Here is a 19,107-nt window from a genome sequence, read left to right as displayed (position 1 = left end):
GGACAGTAAAAGGCCAGTCTCTGGGTGACAATTGGGCAGCCATTATTCAGCATTTTATTCATGCATATTTAGAGGATGGTAATGAGGATTTTTGCATTGTTGCATGAAAATGGTCAATTCCCAGCAGTTTTGATGGAAAGGAAGTGAAACATATGAGATAGCTAAGTGTCCAGTCACAGCTGGGATTTCAAATGATTTTCCTTCACTTAGCAGTGCACTCTGCCTTTCAAACAGTACTGAATTTGATAAGGTGAACTCTCTCCCCCCACGATTTAAAACATTTTTGTTAAATGTTATTTGTGCCTGCCATTATATACTACAAAACAATAGATCAGTATTTGCTGATTTTTCGTCTCATTCATGGCTCCTTGTAACATTCCCCTCATTGTTACATTTCTATAAAAAAAAAGTTTAAAAGACTTTTTTAAATGATTGAACAGTAATTTAATGCTTGTAAACCTGCCTAATAGCAATAAATTATTTACCATTTGAAATGACAACTTTGCGTATAGAATATAATTGCAGTCATATATAGATGGAACAACACTTTCCCGTTTAATCTTTAAAGATGCATTTTTATTTGTCATAGTGGTAACTGTTAAGCTTTTTATCCAGCTCTTCAATGGCTGTACTAAATGCTTTTCCCTGTGTGTAATTAGGGAAGGCAATGAACACTTTGTCAGGGCAAATGTAATTTATTTACCTTACCTCCATGTTCAGTCAATATTTGCTTTTCACAGTTGGAAAAGGGTGGATGGGTAATACTTCAATATAAGCAAATATATTAAAGATGGACAGTTTAAGAAAATATGGGAAGGAAGCTTTATTTGATTTCATATATATTTTGAATTGCGTATATGGTTGGTTAGACGTGTAGGAGTAAAATCTCTAACACCACAGGTTTATGAAGGACAAAGTGACATCTGTTGTATTATTCTAGGGTTTGAAACATCTCTCTCAATCTTAGAACTTGAACTACACATATAAAATAGCATATAGCATCCCTCTGGTTTTAGGCTGAAATAACTCAGGCACAAATTCTGTTTCTGTTACCCCTATTGAATAGTACCTTACATCAGGAGCTGGCCCATGGACTTTAGTGAAGTAACATACTACACAGAGTAAGTAAGGATATCAGAATCTGGCCTTAAAATTCTTGGAGACAGGCTGGCTCCTCAGTCTGTGTGCTAGGCCTTGATCTATCAGAGCAGTTAAGCGCGTGCATAACTGTAAGCATGTGAGCAATCCCATTGGAGTCAAATCTGATGGAGTGCTTTGCCAGACAGGGGCCTCAGGCTGTGGATGAAGAGCGGGAGTAGTTATAGGCAGCCTCATCAAACACATGCAAATGGCCGTGGAAGGTGTATATTTAAGTCTCATGCAACCTTCATTTTACATCAGTATACGTTTATTACTGTTACTTGAAGGCTTGATCCTGAGTCCTTGTTCAAGCAAAACCTCACTGCAGTGCAGCTGCACAATCCTTAGCACCTGCTACTCATTTCATCTCTGAATCTCTCTCACTCGGCAGCCTTGGACACATCCCTTAGGCTCTCTAGGCATCATCCTCCAGAAAACAGGGATTATACTGCTTGCCTATCTCATAGGGGTGCTGTGAGGCTTAATGAGTTAATGATGTAACAGCACTTTGCAAAAAAAAAAACAACAACCTGTATTTACATTCTAAGCATCATCATCATTATTTTAGGCTCAATGCATTTATTTTAAGTGGTTAGCAAATCATCAATTTCCAGGTGAATATGATAATCTGTAATTCCTTGTTCATAAATGGCTATAATCTCTATGCTGTTTAAAGAGCTGTGCACACTAAGGCTCCTGAGCAGTTACTTTGAACAATCACTATGCCATATTTGCTCTCATAGCTTTAGACTGATATATTTTACACCTTTGTCTTATTTTTATGTTAATCTTGTGAGTTAAAAAACTCAGACTACAATTGTCAAGGCAAGAATGACAAACCATTCACCTTTTTATCTCCCTTTTTTTGGCAAGGGGGAGGGAATATTGGTTCAGTTGGACCCCCCAGCTTTACCTAGAGAGCACGTGAGCTATAAGCAGACAGAATAAATATAACTGCGTGTGCAGTGTCTCATCCTGTTTGGAAGGTTCTACAGCAAGACACTTCCATTCTGTCATAACTTGGCATTGTGACTCTGGCCAGAAGGCAAAGTGAATGTTTGTCTCCATGACTCCACTGGTTGGATTTGTCTCCATGACTCCACTGGTTGGATTTGTTGCTCTGTTGCACCCTTTAGCCAGTTGGCCCAGTTTATTGAAGGATAACTTTATTATCTCCATGACCTCCCTGAGCAAATGTCAGCAGAGAGCTCAGAGATCCAAGTTTGTGCCAAATTCAGGTCTCTTAGGGTGAACTCAATATGCTGCCATGCTGCTGAGCCAAGTCTGTTAAAATATATTTCCTTAAGTGTGGGTAACTCTTCCGGGGCAGCTATACCATCCTTTCCTGGCCCCTCATTAATTCTGGTACAATATCATTTAAGTGGGAGAACAGAGAAATAGCTCCACCTGAAGATGTTACACCCAGTTTATGTAGCAGTAAACAGGAAGTGATAAGGTGAAAAGGGGATCAGACCCACTCTCTTCCCACTGCCAACAAATAAGCCTGCAACTGGGCCAATATCTTCCAGGGGATGTATGATGTTCCCATAGAGACTGGAAGTTCAGATGTGTAAAAGAGACATAGAAAGGGAAAGTTAGACTGTGATAACATGAGACACTTGGAGATCTAATCAGTAAAAATATTTGATTTTCATTTTGTATCATGCAGTTGCCACAAGATTCAGTCTACAAGGATTTCAAAATGGCCCTGACATAGAACCATGCAACAGGCAAATGCATATAGCTAGTAAGCCTGGTGCAGGAGGGAGGAACCATTTCCATGTAAAGGATAAGGAACTGGTTAGATGAACAGGAACAAAGTGCCATGCTGTGAGGTTATGGCTTAGGGAAGAGGAGGGTGGTGGTGTAAGGAAGCACCACAGGGACTGGTATTGGGTCTGATACTTTTCACAATGTACATATCACTGATCTCCCTTCTCTGTGTCCTCCATCGTGGCCATCTTTCTGACACTGTCTGTCTTATGCATGTGCCAAGCCTACTGTTAAGAATAATAATTATCTATGTATTCTGGAGGATGGTACCACAAATATGGCACTGGAGACTACCAAACTGGTGGACCTTTAGATGATTTACTAGTATTAATATTCATTGCTATTGGACCATACATATACAGGGTATTTTACAATAGTAAGAAATGCACATAAACCGTCTTTGCTGCAAAGAGCTAATAATCAGTGCAATTAACAAAAGAAGTGGGAATTGCTTTTGGATGTTTGCTCAGGCAGGATTTGCAGAACAGTTACTAATTAATTTTTGTATTACTATAGCCCTTGGTGACCCCAAACTAGTTCGAGCCCTCATTGTGCTAGGCAGTGTATACATATGTATTAAGAGACAATCTTTGTTTCAAAGAACTTACAATCTAAATAGACAGGGCACACAATGGGTGGGAGAAGGAAGAATGATTCCCACCATATTTACAGATGGGAAGCTGAGGCAAAGGAAGATTAAATGACCTGGCCCAAGGAAGTCTGTAGCAGGGCAGGAATGGAACCCAGATCTCCTTGCTCCTGGAAAAATGCCTTGCCTGTAAGACCAGCCTTCCTCTCTGACTGTTGAGCGGGTGGGGTCTTGGGAGAGGAATCACATCTGGAGAAATCTAGATAGATTAGGTGTGAGACAGGTCACTCACACATGAGTTTCAACTTGGAAAAGTTTGAAATCATTGAGTTTTGAAGTTTAAAATTGTCAGAGGAAATGGGTTTGTCCTAGAGAATACAGGACAAGAGAGAAAGATCTCGGAGTGATGGCAAAGAGTCAGAGAACCTTTAGAGCCATGTTTGACTGCAAACTCAAAAGGTCATTACAGTATCTTGATATAACAGGACTTTGTTACCTGTCCCAAAGTGTTTTTTATGACAGAAATTGCCACTTACTTAGCTGGGGAAAGGGCATGGAACTCCAGCTGCTCCTAAAGGTACATCTGCACTGCAATTAAAAATCCATGGCACCAAGTCTCAGAGTGGTGCTCGGGCAACGGGGCTAAAAATTGCAGTGTAGATGTTTGGGCCTGCCATCAAGGGGTCTCAGGGACTGGGCCACAGCCTGAGACTAAACATCTACCCTGCAATTTTTAACCCCACTGCCTGAGCCCCACGAACCCAAATCAGCTGACCTGGGCCAGGTGCTGCCATGCCACTGGTCTCTTATTGCAGTGTAGACATACCCATGGAGACCAGGATCATATTGATCAGCTCCAGTCAACTGATGGCATTATCACCACATTAACAGCATGGGCAGCAAACAGGGCTGGCCTTAGGTGCAGGCGATCAGGATGGCCAACTTTTGAGAATGCCAAATCCCCCACACCCTTTTTTTTTTGTTTTACTTGACAGCTTCTCCCCTCACCCCTCCACATCTTTTGGGGAGTGAGGGTACACTGAAAACATTTTCTGCCTTGGTTGGCCAAACGCCTGGGGCTGGCCCTGACAGCAAAGGACAAGCTCCCACTGAGTCCAGTGGGACTATTCTGTGCATAAAGCTAAGTGTGACTAAGTGTTTGCAGAATCAGGGCTCATGACTTAGGGCCGCAGAAGAGTGTTCTAGTCCATTTATGGGTCTCCCTCATAGGAAGACAAAAGAAGGGCTTGAAAATTACTCTTCCTAGCTTGATCTATATACTGATTGATTCAACAGTCAGTTGTAAATTCTACTTACAGCCCCATAGAAGCACTATAAGATTTATTTTGGCAAATTGGTGCAGTTTACATTTGAATTAGTTTTGTCTGGAGGTGTTAGAGTGACAGAAATGGGAGTCTGGACTCCTGAGTTTTATTCCGCTTGCTACTAACTAGGACTGAGCCCACACTGAGGATTTTCAGAAATTCTCCCGCTGTACGTCTAGCGCTTGTACAGCTTCACTAACTCTGGTGGAAGTGCGAGTGTGGATGTTTTATTTATTTATTTATTTTTTATGACCACCAGTGGTGATTTCTCACCTGCATAAAGTTGCCCAAGTGGACTGGGGCCCAGGATAGAAATTGGCTGAAAAGGCAACATGCGGACATCCGCATGTTTCTAACACATGTAGCAGGAATATAGCCCTTAGGATTTCCAGTAGAAACAAAGCAATTCAATACTCTATTTATTTGAGACACGCAGCCATAAATAAACAGCAACAAAGCAGAGAGTGACAAAAACACATGGAGAAAATCTCAGTTTTCAAACAAAATTGCCAACTTTTTGTATTTCCACTCTGTGGAATGAAGGCTAGAATTTTGACAACATGTCTGATGTCTTCTGTAAAATCCCATTTTAATCAGTGATGACAGTTTGACTTTTTCCAGCTGCTTAGAAGCACTAGACAGTCAAGTATCTCAGTAGGGCATGGGTTGGCATGCTGGGATATGTGTAAGCTTTAACTTTCCTCCCACTCATTGGCTTACCATGGTATTCAATGAACAGGGGTGGTGGGGAAGCTTTTTGCAGGTTTCATGCCAGCTTGTGCCATCTGTGTTCTTATCCCTGTCTTGTAAAAGTAAAATCTTCACTGTGACACTCTGTCCAGATGCTGCCAGCTAACATAGTCATTCTCAGCAGCTCGTGGGACTTTTATTTATAAAGTGCTGTGCTGCCCTCTGAACTGTTTGTGGTGCTGCACACTTCCGGGGGGAAAATATCAAATAAAACATAGTAAAAAAACAAAACCAAAAGACCAAAATGCTCATGAGCCTAAAGAAAGTTACATCAATGTAAAGAGAGAGAGCATATGTGAGGACAAACATGGAAATATATATAAAAATGGCAACAGCAACACCCTTTAAAAACTGAGGAAGGATGGGAGAAAAGCATTAAGGCATTAAGTTTGTAACATGGCAGCCAACACAGTGAAGGCTCTGTCACTGCAGACACAAGGCCCTGAAAAATGCCAGAGGGAAAGACACCCATCTGTATGAGAGCGCCTATCTCAAACAGGGCCTAATCCAAAACCCAATGAAATTGAGCTGATCTCTAAAGCATGCTGCATTGCGTGACGTATGCTGCGCTACAGTGATGTGCACCTCACAGAGCGGACTGCAGACTGAGATGGTGTTTTGTAGGACAGAACAGCAGTTAGCTGACAGGGTCAGGTCATTTGGTACTCATTTAGAACCCTCTTTCTTCCTGCATCGTATTCAAGCCCCTTCTCAGCTACTAGGTGTATCTAATCTATTTATCATAGGTACTTAGAGGGCCCCCTCATTACCACAGCACACAGGCCTCCCACAGACTTTAATGCACTCCTGTGAGGTAGGGAAGGGCTGCTATTCCCATTTTACAGTTGGAGAACTGAGGCATGGGGTGATATGGCGCAGGCCGCACAGGTCTCCCAAGTTCCAGACCATCACCCTAACCACTGGACCATTTTTCCTCCCTGGTGCCCCATGACATGCTGCTCTAATTCCTTGTTGTTGCGTCTTGTTCTCACTATGCTCTCCCTAATCCTTTGGCTTTACTACTCCCATCGTTTCCTTCTGCTTCTTTGTTTCACACCTTATGTCATGCTCTCCTTGGACTCTTTACCAGCTTGTTCTCTCTTCTCAGTTTTTCTTAGCTTGTAAGTTCTTTGGGGGCAGAGAACATGCTTTAGTCTATAGTGCAGTATGTAAATGCATGGCACTGTCTATTTTTTTAGTAATAATACAGAGTTAGAATAAATTAGTCTGATTATCAAAACCTCAGAAGCTAAGGGCTGTGCACGTACAATTAATGGTATGGACCTATTTTGCCTGTACAGGTATTACAATTACACATAAAAACAGCCATTCTGCAGCTTGACATGGTCAGCAGGACATTTAACTTGACATCTGCTTACACAGATACCCAGTATGCACATGCTACTTCATGCCCAACTTAAGATGTGCAATTGCACATTGTCTGAGGCTCCAGAGATGTTAAAATTGGGCCCTAAATTAATAGCTGTTGGTTTATTTTTAAACTTCAGAATTGTGTTAGCAGATCATTTGGGGGTGAGGGACCAAAATTATCATACCTATTTCTAAATAGTTTTTACAAGTCTCAGCCCAACCTCTATTTTTTGCATCTGCAAGTTGGTAATTGGATGTATAAATGGTAACACTATATTAATTATTAATAGTATCTATGAAATTGGTGGAGCAATTATTGCACCTGCAGAAATAGAGGCTGCTTTTTAAATTCAGGCCCATTATATTTGCTCTTATTTTTTTTCTTCGTGTGTTTTGTTTAAAAATGAACTAGTTTTATGCAACAGAATGAACGAAAAACATGACATTTAGATTAAAGAGACAGATCCAATCACAATGTCAATGACTTATTTACAAATGTTTTCTCAGCCATGTTGCTTTTCTTTAATTTGTGCAGGATATCCTTTTTCCTTCAAAGTCTCCAGAAATTACAACACATGCCGCTTTTATGGGGCCATTAGTTAGGAGACTGACAAGGTAAATTAGTTAAATAAATGCTGCTCAGCTCATAGGGTACTTGTTATTTAAGGTGCTTAGTTTGCATGCAAATGTTCTATTTTAACAGACAATCACAGCTTTGAAAGCATTTGTAATATAAATCTCTCTCTATTAACATAATGAGTAATTTGTTCTAAAATCTTTTGGATGCTTTGAACAGTGCAAGATGATATTTGGTTTTAGAAGGAAAAATCCATCATTGTTTTTTAATTTGAATTACAGCCCTGTTTCAAGAAATAACATGGAATTTTTTTTTTGTTAAAGAATATCCCCAAACCCTTGATTTGAAAATATTGATTCTGGTGATAATTATCACAGATTTAGCTCCTTTGGCTTTAGATGAATCATTAAACATGTCCCTTAACTCATAAATCCATCTGCTAATGAAAATCTGCAAGAGTGAACTTTGGGGCTGTGTGTGTTTTTAAATGTGGTTGCAGCAGTGTTATAACTCCCAGAATCCCGAGGGCTCTAAAGATGATTAATGATAACAAAGCTGCCCCCATTGTGTTAGCAGATAGGAAGGAAGCAAGAATCCTCTAAAAAGAGAGTACATAGAATTTGTGAGTGTTGAAGTTCATTAGGAGGAAAGTTTTAATCCTTAAAAACAGTAGTCAAAGTTTTGATGTAGGTGCTAAGAGGGTGAAATTATTTTTCATCATCTTCATAAAAATCAGAACTACAGCTGCATTAACATTTACAGACAAAGTTCAGTAATGTCTTGGAGGAAGTCACTATACTGAGGCTTTTCAAATCATTTGGACTGCTTGGACTCCTGTAATAATATATAATGGACAGCTAGGGAAACTCCACCCCCCTCCCCATCCATGTCAGTTTAGCTTTCGAAATGTGTTCAAGATTTGTGCTAATGGTTTTCCCCGTGGGCAGCATTACCAACCTGATTATACAGGTTTTAAGAAACTCTCTTAGGAAGATTTTTTTTCATCATAAGTTTTGATGTTGACCTGCTAAACTGTGTAATTTAATATTTTTCCCCTAACAAAGCAAAGGAAAATTGAATATTTCCTGACAAGAGGGATTATGACAACACTTTTCCGTATAAGAAGCCTATCATCTCCAGGAGCCAGTTCATGCCCTTGAGATCTGTGCATTTACACAAGAATCTCAGTTTCTGCACACAGAAAATGGCTTTGAGTGCTTCTCTCTTGACCCTGCTCCTGTCATCAGCTTGCTACATGTACCTTGTGGAGGAGTTTCCAGGAGATTCAGGGTTTGGAGGGACAAGAGGGTGGTGCTGGGGTGGGCTCTGAATGAAGAGACACACTCTGGCCCCAAAGAAGTTACAATGAAAAATTAATACAGTCCCAGGCTGTGTTACCTTTTCCAAGAACCCAGCATCCCAATGGAAACCATGGCTAGAAGGGAGTCCAACCTGCTGTGGGAGTTCAAGGCCTCTGCATAGATGACCCTGAACTACTACGGATTCAGAAGGAGCTGCCAGATTTGGGGGCAGCATTTCCATAGAAGTGGAGCACAAATGCTGCTCCCCATGCTACAGGGGAATTTTCATGATGAGATCTTTGAGGAGATTTCCACACAAAAAACCCACTCCTGAGGTTATTCATTCAGGAAGGGAGAGAATCTGGCCCCAGATGTTTAGATAGCTGTATAAAACTGTCCCCCTTCCACCAAAAAGAACATGCTTCAGTGGAACCTTATCATTAGAGTTGGCTAAAAAATGTCACCAAAAGTGTGTGCTCTTCAGCTGAACATTTTTGAAAGTAGACATATTTCAGGCAGTTCTATAGCAGGTTGAAAAATGGGATGAATATTTTTGAAAGAAAAAAAAAGGCAATCTTCAATTTCAGTTTTTTTCATCCATCTCTCCTAATATTTTATGCTGTTAAATAGCCCAGTCTTCACTCCTGTCTTATATATCCAAATAAAATTCATATTTTCAGGGCACCCAAAATCATACTTCCCAAGAGGCCTTTTAATATTCTCTACTAGCTTTGTTGTGAAATATGTTAGAATAGGCTTGCGTAGTTCTCACAATGAATTTATTCTACATTCTTTGATCCACTGCATGTACTATTATCTGTTTATCCTACTGGCATAGAGTTAGAAGAAAATTAACAAACTAGCTGATACCCAGGGAAAAATTGCTGGAATTGCGCAATCAGATATTTTCCTTCTTATCTTCTCCTTTCACATTCATCTCTCTAACTTCTCTTTTTTTCATCCATTTCTCCCCTCCACTTTGCACTTTTATAGTCTCTATAATTAGAGGAGATCCAAGCACTATCAAATGCACTGGAATTCAGTTGGGTGAGGGAAACACACAGATATTCAGAGAATAAACTAGGTTAGTCTACATATAAATTGATGGAGTCAAGTATTTGGAGGATAAATGTATATTGTATGGAGATAGTGTAGCATATAGCTATTTTCTAAATATGGTATAATAATAAATACTTTCCATTTCTGTAGTGCCTGCTATTAGGATCTCAAAGCACTTCACAATCGTAAAATTAGTCTCTGAACATTCCTGTGAAGTAGGATTCAAGCAGGGATAAGCTCAGCGGATGAAAATCATGTCGTTTTTTGGTCTACTCTGGAGGGTTTGCCAACTACACCAGTTGCTACGTATGGCTGAATCCCAGTTATAGCCAAGTATTTCATTTTACAGTTCTCTCAGCCTCAAATTCCAGGGGTGACATCCTTACCATTTACACTGGGCAAAAGGGCCAGAATGGCATAAAGGGGCCCTAAAGGTCCCATTTCTGCCCAGGGGAGAATTCCCTGGCACAGGTACTGTGGAAGACAGCCATAACGTCCAGCACAGACTCTCACTCCAAATGTTGAATACCTTTGGTAAGCAAATGCGGGTGTTTTGGTAGGCTACTGAACAGTTCCTTAGAGTTCTCTAATCAGTTCATACTGTGTTTCTTTCCCCTTCTAATTGCACAGAGAATACTCTATTGTTTTCATTTAAATTATACAAATTTTTAAACTAAAAAAACTAAAACCCAAACCATTTAAACTTCATATAGCTATATACAGAGTTATAATTAAAATATCCATAAACTACTACTGAACTTACATTTTTCTTAACCAAAAGTGCTCTGATGCTCTACCACTGAAACTGAAATGTATATATTAGACCTGGGCATCCACAGATTTTACGGTAACCATTACTCTATGAAAACAATCCAACCCCTTCTTCCAAAAACAAAACAAAACAAAACAAAACAACCCACAAAAATCCTCCACATAAATAAATATTCCACTTCCATAATTTATAAATTACTTTGGTTTAAAAAGTTAAACCTGCCAAGTAGTTTGACTGCAACTGGTTGACTTTTTTTTTGTGAGACTATTGAAACAGCTGAGATTGGTTATGTGTAGGGTTAATGTTTGGATAAGAAACCTCCAAGGAAAACTGAAGTGCTGAATTAAAACCACTCGATGGTAATTGGTGGGAGTACTTTTCCCCCTGAGTCAGTGGTGAATCAATGCTAGAGCCTAGCAGTAGGGGGCACTATAGGGAGAAGATGCCATCTTTTCGATGATATGTTAAATCAAGGTTGTGGCCATTTGTGCTGGCACTTTTTGCAAGAGTAGGGATATTAACTATGGTGTGCTGGCCAAAGTCTTATTGAGTAATTAGTTTACATTCTGGCTGCTTAAAATTTTCCCTGTATTTTCATTTTCTGCCCTAAACTGGTATGTAATATTGCTGTGGCCTGTTAAATGTCTCCTGTCCTTGCCCCGGAGCTGCTGGCATTTGTGGTTGGTGAAATGATCCATGTTTATATATGTTCCTAGTGCCTGGGGAGCACTTTGGCATCTTTGGATAAATGTTGGTCATTATATTAAACCTTGAAAAGTGCCTTTCTGTACATGTACAGAAACTACTTTGCTGCAAAGGTTTAGTTAAATATTTTATATTAAATACTGTACATATTATTTAAGGGTTTGCCAGCAGGTGCACTATAATTCCCAAATGTTGGGATTTTATACTACAGGTCTTTTCATTCAACTGAACATTTGCCTGTGTTGTCACACCTGATGCAAGGGCTATAGAAAATTGTAAAACTTTCAGGCTTTCTGACACTTTCTTCTTACAACCTTTAGCCCTTAACATTTGCTACACTTACCAAACTACAGTTTAGGGCCAGATCTCAGTTCTGGATATAGACTCTTGCATTAGCTCATTTGAATCTAGTTTTGGCAGCTAGTTTTGGCATGGTACCATGTAATGGCTGTATGGCAGAGAACATAAAACAAGATGATGGTCTCAGTCCAGGGGTCAAGATCACTGGGGAAAAATCATCGCAATATGCACTTTCATTGGCTTACATGGCAAGGAGGACATAAGCACAGGTAAGAACTACCTTGCCCCCACCTCTTTGAAGTGTATCTCTCCAGAACAGAGTTGAGAATGAAACATAATTAGGTGAAAGCTTGCATTGCTATTGTTCATGTTGTTGCTGTTCTCTGCATAGATTCACTTTCTAATGCTGCCAGTCTGCCTACTCACAAGTGCAAGAGACTAATTTAATTAATTGTTTTTTACAAGGAGTTATGTAATGCCTTGTTATTTTGAAATAAGTATTCAAATTTGCTGAGTTTTCCAAGTTTGGAAATGTGCTGCTGAGGATATGTAATAGTTAATTTTTCAAAATGGCTTTTGGTGCAGCGCATTAGCGATGCTATCAGACTCAAGTAAATTGGAATCATGTAATAAATAAATGAATCAATCACTGAAGGACTATACATTGTCCTCCTCCCTTTCTACTCCCCCTGAATGTATTAAAACTAGAGCTGATTGAAAAGTTTCTGTGGAAATGTTTTGTTGGTGGAAAACTGCTTTTTAACAAAATGGAAAGTTTTGCAAAATAAAATGGAATTTTCATCTAAAATGTTTGGGTCTTCAGAAAAACTGGAAACTGAAATCAGTTTTTTAATGGAAAGCAGGAAAATGTAGATGGAAATGAAAACAAGTAATGCTCATCAAAAATTTTGCAGGAAAAAATATAATTTCCCCAGCAAGATCTAATTAAAACCAACCAAAACACAAACATTCTACCTGGGGTCCTCGATCATAGATCTGTGTTTGGTGGGAAATCTTACATGTGCAGAAATACCTGGGAATGATGGAGTAAGATGAGAATGACAACGCAATTAGAACACAGAATTTCCAGGCAAATGGAATCTCACACCTTGAAACAAAGATGTCCAAAGACGTAGGAACTCCTGTAACTAGATTATTCCCCACATTTTAAAAATAGAAAAACAGACAGTAAGTTTTGGTACCAAAGAATGTCTGGGGTCTGGTCTACACTGGGGGTGGGGGGGATTGATCTAAGATTCGCAACTTCAGCTACGAGAATAGCGTAGCTGAAGTTGACGTATCTTAGATCGATTTAGAATCACTTACTTTACGTCCTCGCAGCACGGGATCGACGACCGCCGCTCCCCCGTCGACTCCGCTTCCACCTCTCACCGTGGTGGAGTTCCGGAGCCGATGGCAGAGTGATCAGGGATCGATTTATCGCGTCTACACTAGATGCAATAAATCGATCCCCGATAGATCGATCACTACCCGTCAATCCGGCGGGTAGTGTAGACATGGCCTAAGATACAATTAGTCTTTTTAAAATATCCATGTTATGCTTCCACAAAAGGCAGCCCTGAGGAATCTCCCATTACCTTCACCTTTACCAAATGCTTGGTACCTGGAAAGGCCCCTCTTTCCACATGTTACGCCTTGACCAATACAGTTTATTTGCTTTACTTACTCCTAAAATGAGACTGTAACCAGGGCTCTGTGAAACTGCAGCAAAATTTGAAAATTTTGACATTTGTTTTCATTTTTTTGTGAAACTGATCCAGTTTGACCCCCAAATCTGTGAAATGTTGAGAATTTCCCTCCTTTCCAGTGGAACATGGTTTTACTTCTGAGCAAAATAAAGTAAATAAATAATAAACAAACAAAACCCAATAATAAAAACTTCTCTATAATTTTAACATTACAAATTTCAAAATTTAGTTCTGATAAAGAGCAGTTTTAATATGGAAATACTCAAAATATCAACGTGTTGTATGGATCAGTGCAAGATCTGCCATTTCATAGTGCTGAGGCCTGGAACGAAACTTAAAAAAAATAGTGAAATTTTCTAATAAAATATTTTATCTTAGCCCTAAATTATGTGGCTGATCCTGTGTTCACTGAATTCTATGGCAAAACTCTCATTGAGTTCACTAGTGGAGGGTCAATCCCTCTAACTCGAGGATGATCAGTGACAGTTCATGTAAAAACCACTACAGATATTACTCACCACAAAACCAGTAACTTGCCTGTAAATCAATACATTACCTGCTGCTTATGGGTGGGATTATCTAGAGTATCTAAGTAGCTTCGGTGCTCCAGTCAATGGGACTTTTGCTCTTAACACACTTAGGTGCTTTCTACATTTTTAGATTGAAACCAACGGTTAAAACAAAAACAAAACAAAATAGAACAACAACCCCAAACCCCAGAATGTCCTTGCCATTGTGTGTTTATGATCCTATTGTAATGGACTTCTCTTCCTCCACCAACTGGGTGGCCTAGACTATGGTTTGAGATAGAGAGACTCGGGGAATGGGAATTTAAAATGAGGGCATGGCTTCATTGCAAAAAAAACCCAACAAAAACAAGGGGGAGGTGGTGTCTTAACTCGAGTTAACTAAGTCAAGTGAAAATCCTAGTGAAGATAAGGCAGTTGTAATTTTAACCTGAGCTAACAGATAGCGATAAACCGCAGCCTCCCCCTACTGTATTTAGTTCAACCTGCTAACTTTGTTAAAAATACAACTACCTTGTCTTCACTAGAATTTTAACCTGAGTTAGAGCACTCCCCTTTTGTATTTTGTTTTTCTTCAGTGAGTGTTCTGGGCACTAGAAGGCCTAGCAGGAATGCTCCGGAAGAATGAGGCTTACACGCAGCAAAGTAGAGAGTTATTGGCTTTAATGAAGGTAAGTGACACACCCACAACAGGGACTCCAAGCGTTGCTGTCACGGAGGCGGGGAACCCAGCACACCGGAGCTATGCCTGGGACGGAGTCCGATGAAGGGACGGACAACAAGCAGTAAAAAAGCACTACACATTAACATATCATGAATATATAATCAGGTATTTTCCTAAGGGGTTTTCCTCTAACTGGCAAAGGGCCATATGTGGCGGTTGAAACCGGCCAAGGGCTGGTTACAACTGGTTCTCTGTGTCCTACAATGACTGTCGGCGCGAGAAAACGGTTTTTCCCTAGCTAGGCCGTAACAGAGTCTTCCGCAGTCCCTTACAGTGAGGTCTTGCCCAAAGTGTGAAATCCTAAACTCCCATTAACTTCCATGAGGTCAAGATTTCACCCAAGTGTTCTTTTGATGGCTGGGACTGCCTGTCACCAGCTCTAGGGCTCTGGCTTAGTTAAAGGTTGACAGTATGTCTCACCTCATTCCTTTGGACATCCTCGATGTTACAATATTTTAGGCCCTGATTCAGAAATATACCTAAGCTTGTGCTTAACTTTTAAGCACACGAGTTGTCCCATTTAAGTCAGTGATGTCAAGGGGCATACTCACCTGCTTAAAGCTAGGCATGTACTTAAACACCTAGATGAACTGGGGCTTTAGTGCAATTTTTTTAAATCAACGTGAGATGCTTCTTCCCCCCCATAAAAGTGGTAGCTCCTGTTCTTCCAAGAATATAACACGTAAGAGAAGTTGAACCAAGAATTATCCTGCATAAAGAGTCCTGTTCTGCTCCCCACCCCTGCCAACTTCACTAAGAAGCAGTTCATCAGCTAAAAAAGGACCTTTAACTAAATTAAATAAACATTCAAAGATATTAGAATGTGGCATCTTAAAAGTGGGATTTTTTTCTCCTGGGAGATCTTTTATATTTTTGTTGATTTTTATTGATTTTTTTAAAATGTTGCCATGGAGGTTTCTCACTCTTCTACTGTTGCTGTTTTCTCATAAAACTCTCCACAAGTCTCAAGGGAAACATTCTCATTAAGGTCACAATGGTAAAAGAAAGCTTTATGGCAAGGTTAGCAAGCATTTCTAATTACTTTTTTTTTTTAAAGGCTATTTCACTCTTATATTGGTCATTTAAGCTAAAATAAGACTTGGGATAATTTAAAGTACCCACTCCCTGCCTTCAAGTCATTCAGAATGCTATCCTTCAACAAGGAAGTGACATATAAAAACATTCAAAACACAAAAGCACCTTCCCCTGAAAGAAAATTAGGCAGTATGGAAGCCTTGTCTAAACAAAAAAGCTGCACAATTTAAACTAAACCAGTATCATTACCTCGCCAATGTGGATGCAGTTATATTGGTATAAATGGGCTGAATTACATCTCTCTCTAGCCAGAACAGCGATTGCTTACTTGCAAAAGTCATATTAGGAAAGGATGTGTGTATGTTTAGTGTAATTTAGCAGCTGGTAATGAGGAGACCAGCACAATGTGATCCTCCAGCTCTCTCCAAACCACCAGGAAGGGTTTCACAGGACAGCAGTGGCAGTAGTAAACAAAGCCACAGTGCAGGAGCCATTGCCCTCGATTCCAAAAGCACAGTCGCCTGCTTGCCTAAGACTTTGGTGGTGAGATTCCTGAAAGGTGATTGGAGTCAGACAGTAAATGAGTCAGGAAGAAACTAAATGAGGAGGTAGCTATAGTGATGGCCTACACCATGATAAAGGGCTTTAGAAATCAGCACAGCCAACTTGCATGTTAAGCAATCGTTTTATAAGCAGCCAATTTAAAGAATGAAGGGTAGATGTAATAACGAAAGCACCGACTATTTCTATAGTGCTGTCTGCCTGAAGATCTCAAAACATTCATAAACATGAATTGATTACATCTCTGCACAGCCCTAGAAAGTAGGTATGAGAAGTATAATTCTCTCTATTTTACAGATGGAGAAACAGAAGCGCAGATCGATCAAGTAGCTCTCTCAAGGTCACGCGCCAAGCCAGCACCAGAACCAAAACTGGAACATAGAACTCAAACTCTGACAATGAGGTTATGCTGCCTCCCATAAGATATGATTACAATGACAAGGGAGAAAATATGCTTCTGTACTCCAAAGCTGAATGTGACAGAGAGAGACTTCTGCAAGCCTTGCTCGGACAGAATTGTAAAACTCAAGTCTTGTAGTTATGAGGTTATGCCTGGTTGTTGTGAGATAAATATGGGTGCAGCTTATGCAAATTGCAAAACTATTAACCACGACTGGTAAATGGTTTTCAACGGTGAGGTTGTGATTGAAAATGACACCTAGATACTTACCATTATTCATTACCTCTGACAAAGTCATTTCTATAAGTTGGGGATGGGACATGAACGAGATGAAAGCAGCCTCATGGCACAGTTTTGGTCTTCAAAGCAATATTCACAGGTATTTGGTAAAGCTTTGTTATCCTCAATTATATAATGGTGTACACTATACGGGTCACAAATAATTAGCACAGAGTTTTTATAAATAGTAGCTACATGTGTACCTGGGGCAGAATTCTTATGCCAGCACCGTGTGCAAATGTCTCTTTTACATAAATGAAAATGACATAATTGGTAATAAGTTTAATTTAGTCCAGGTCAGCTGTATATGGTAAGGCATAAAGGCTAATTTGGCATCAATATAGCCATATGATAATGTGAGAGTTTAAAGAATGAAGAACTTGATTTTCTTCTTGAAAACACCTATATGACTATGTCTCATGCTCAAAGATATAATCCCAAGGAAAAAATGTGGCACTTTCAAAGGTTAAATAGCTGTCACAGAGGGAGTGATCCCTGGCTGCCATTTTGAATTCACTCTTCTGAGGAGCCAGAGTTTTACAGTTTTAAGTTCCTTTCCCCCACTCTTCAAAATGATGATTTCAGTGTTTGAAATCACATGACTGGATTCACACTTCTGATGGGCGGGGGGGGGGGGGGCAGAGTTTGAGGACAAAAATGCCGTTGGAAAAAATAACCTCTTCTGACTTTTCTTTTTTGGTCAACCAGACCTAGCATATTATAATAAAAAAAATCCCTCTAGCCTTCAATTCTTCATAGGCACAAGAAAGCAAATATTGTTGAGGATATCCCCAGACACACTGGAACTGGTGCAATTCTAGTCCAAAGAGGACAGTCTGAGTCACAGGGGCTGACATCTCCCACACAGTGTAGAGAACAATTCCCTGGCATGACTGTTATGTTCTGCAATTATGTGCATCCACTGGCCATTGTTCCCAGTGAAGGTGCAGGAATATTAGAAACATAATGTCTTGACTTCAGCAGGTTTAAATCTGAACTCCCAAACATGATCATAGTCCAAAGTTTTTTTTTGTAATGGTGGGAATCCATATTTATTCTGCAGTGACGCTGTCGATAAAATAAACTTGTTTTTCCAGTCACCACAATCCAGCCTGGGATCTGAAAACTACTGTTCTTTCTGGTCCTTACATTATCACTGGCACTAAAGATTTTATCATCTGAATTTAGCTGCCAATTCCGTTGATGACACACGAGGCAGAATATAATGTTTTATGCTTCCATAGCTCATTGCCTCTGCAACATTGACAGGGATATGACTCTTCTTGTCGTGACGTTGGGTTGAGGGTGACTGTATGATGGCATGGAGTGGCTGCCCTGGTGACCTTTCCTTCAGATCTCTGCACAGCTGTGCTGAGGATAACCTCCTGTAGTTGGTCAAAATCTGGTGTCTCTGATCCTGATTTGGGACATTATACAAAGCTCACTGAAGTCATGGCCTTGCTGCTGCACCTCATCTTGCTCCCTCTTATTCATTCAGTGTCTGTTGGCAGCAGAAAGCCTGCAACTTCTTTTCTTTTCTTCCCTCTATCCTTCCTGAGCTGGTTTCACTGGTCTTGGGGTGGGGGTTGGGGCAGGTTGGTGCTTGGGAATAACAGCTGTGATGTTGCGCTTCATATGTTTTATGGAAATATGCTTATGAGTGTGAATGTAATGTAACTGGAATATGCTTTATGCAAAAGGTTTCTTGTAAGGGATCATAACAAAGGTTATAACCTACTGAATATATTCCTCTTATTTGTATGTATGTATCGTTCTTGTATCTGAGGCTAACAATATGAAGTATAACGCTGAGGTCCTATTGTAACTATGCAAAGTGTGGGCCATTAATGGTGGTTTAGAATCTTGATGGCTCCCATTGACTAGGACAATTGGTTGTAAATGGCTGTTTACTTGCAAACCTTCCTATGTACATGTGGGCCAGCCCAGGAAGAATGGAGGGTGGGGTCTCACAGGACATGTGATCATGTCACCTGATACTGGAATCCATCCTAAATCTGGTACTTTTCCATTTAGAAGGAGAGGTGGGGACCCAGAGAGACAAAAGATTCCTGGCTTGTGCCAAAGCTATAAAAAGGGGTGAAGCAGGACAGAAGGGGCTTCCAGGGACATCCCTGCTTTCCACCTGAGATGTCTGCTGGAACTAACAAGGACTGTACCGGGGAAAGGATTAGGCCCAGACTAGGAAGGAG

General features: G+C 40.2%; 1 long non-coding RNA gene across 1 annotated transcript in view; it reads left to right on the top strand.

The window, feature by feature from the left end:
• The window catches only part of LOC119563692, a 35,398-nt gene extending 16,793 nt beyond the window's left edge, over nt 1-18,605 (top strand). Inside the window, exons 2-3 of the long non-coding RNA XR_006285245.1 lie at nt 14,477-14,569; nt 16,516-18,605. This is a non-coding gene — a long non-coding RNA (uncharacterized LOC119563692). The remainder of the gene's footprint in view (nt 1-14,476; nt 14,570-16,515) is intronic.
• Nucleotides 18,606-19,107: the final 502 nt, after the last annotated feature.

Source organism: Chelonia mydas, chromosome 12 (genome assembly GCF_015237465.2).
Source record: "Chelonia mydas isolate rCheMyd1 chromosome 12, rCheMyd1.pri.v2, whole genome shotgun sequence".
Taxonomy (NCBI): Eukaryota; Metazoa; Chordata; order Testudines; family Cheloniidae; genus Chelonia; species Chelonia mydas.
The sequence above is the reverse complement of the archived record's forward strand: the minus strand, read 5'-3'. Positions and strand labels throughout refer to the sequence as shown.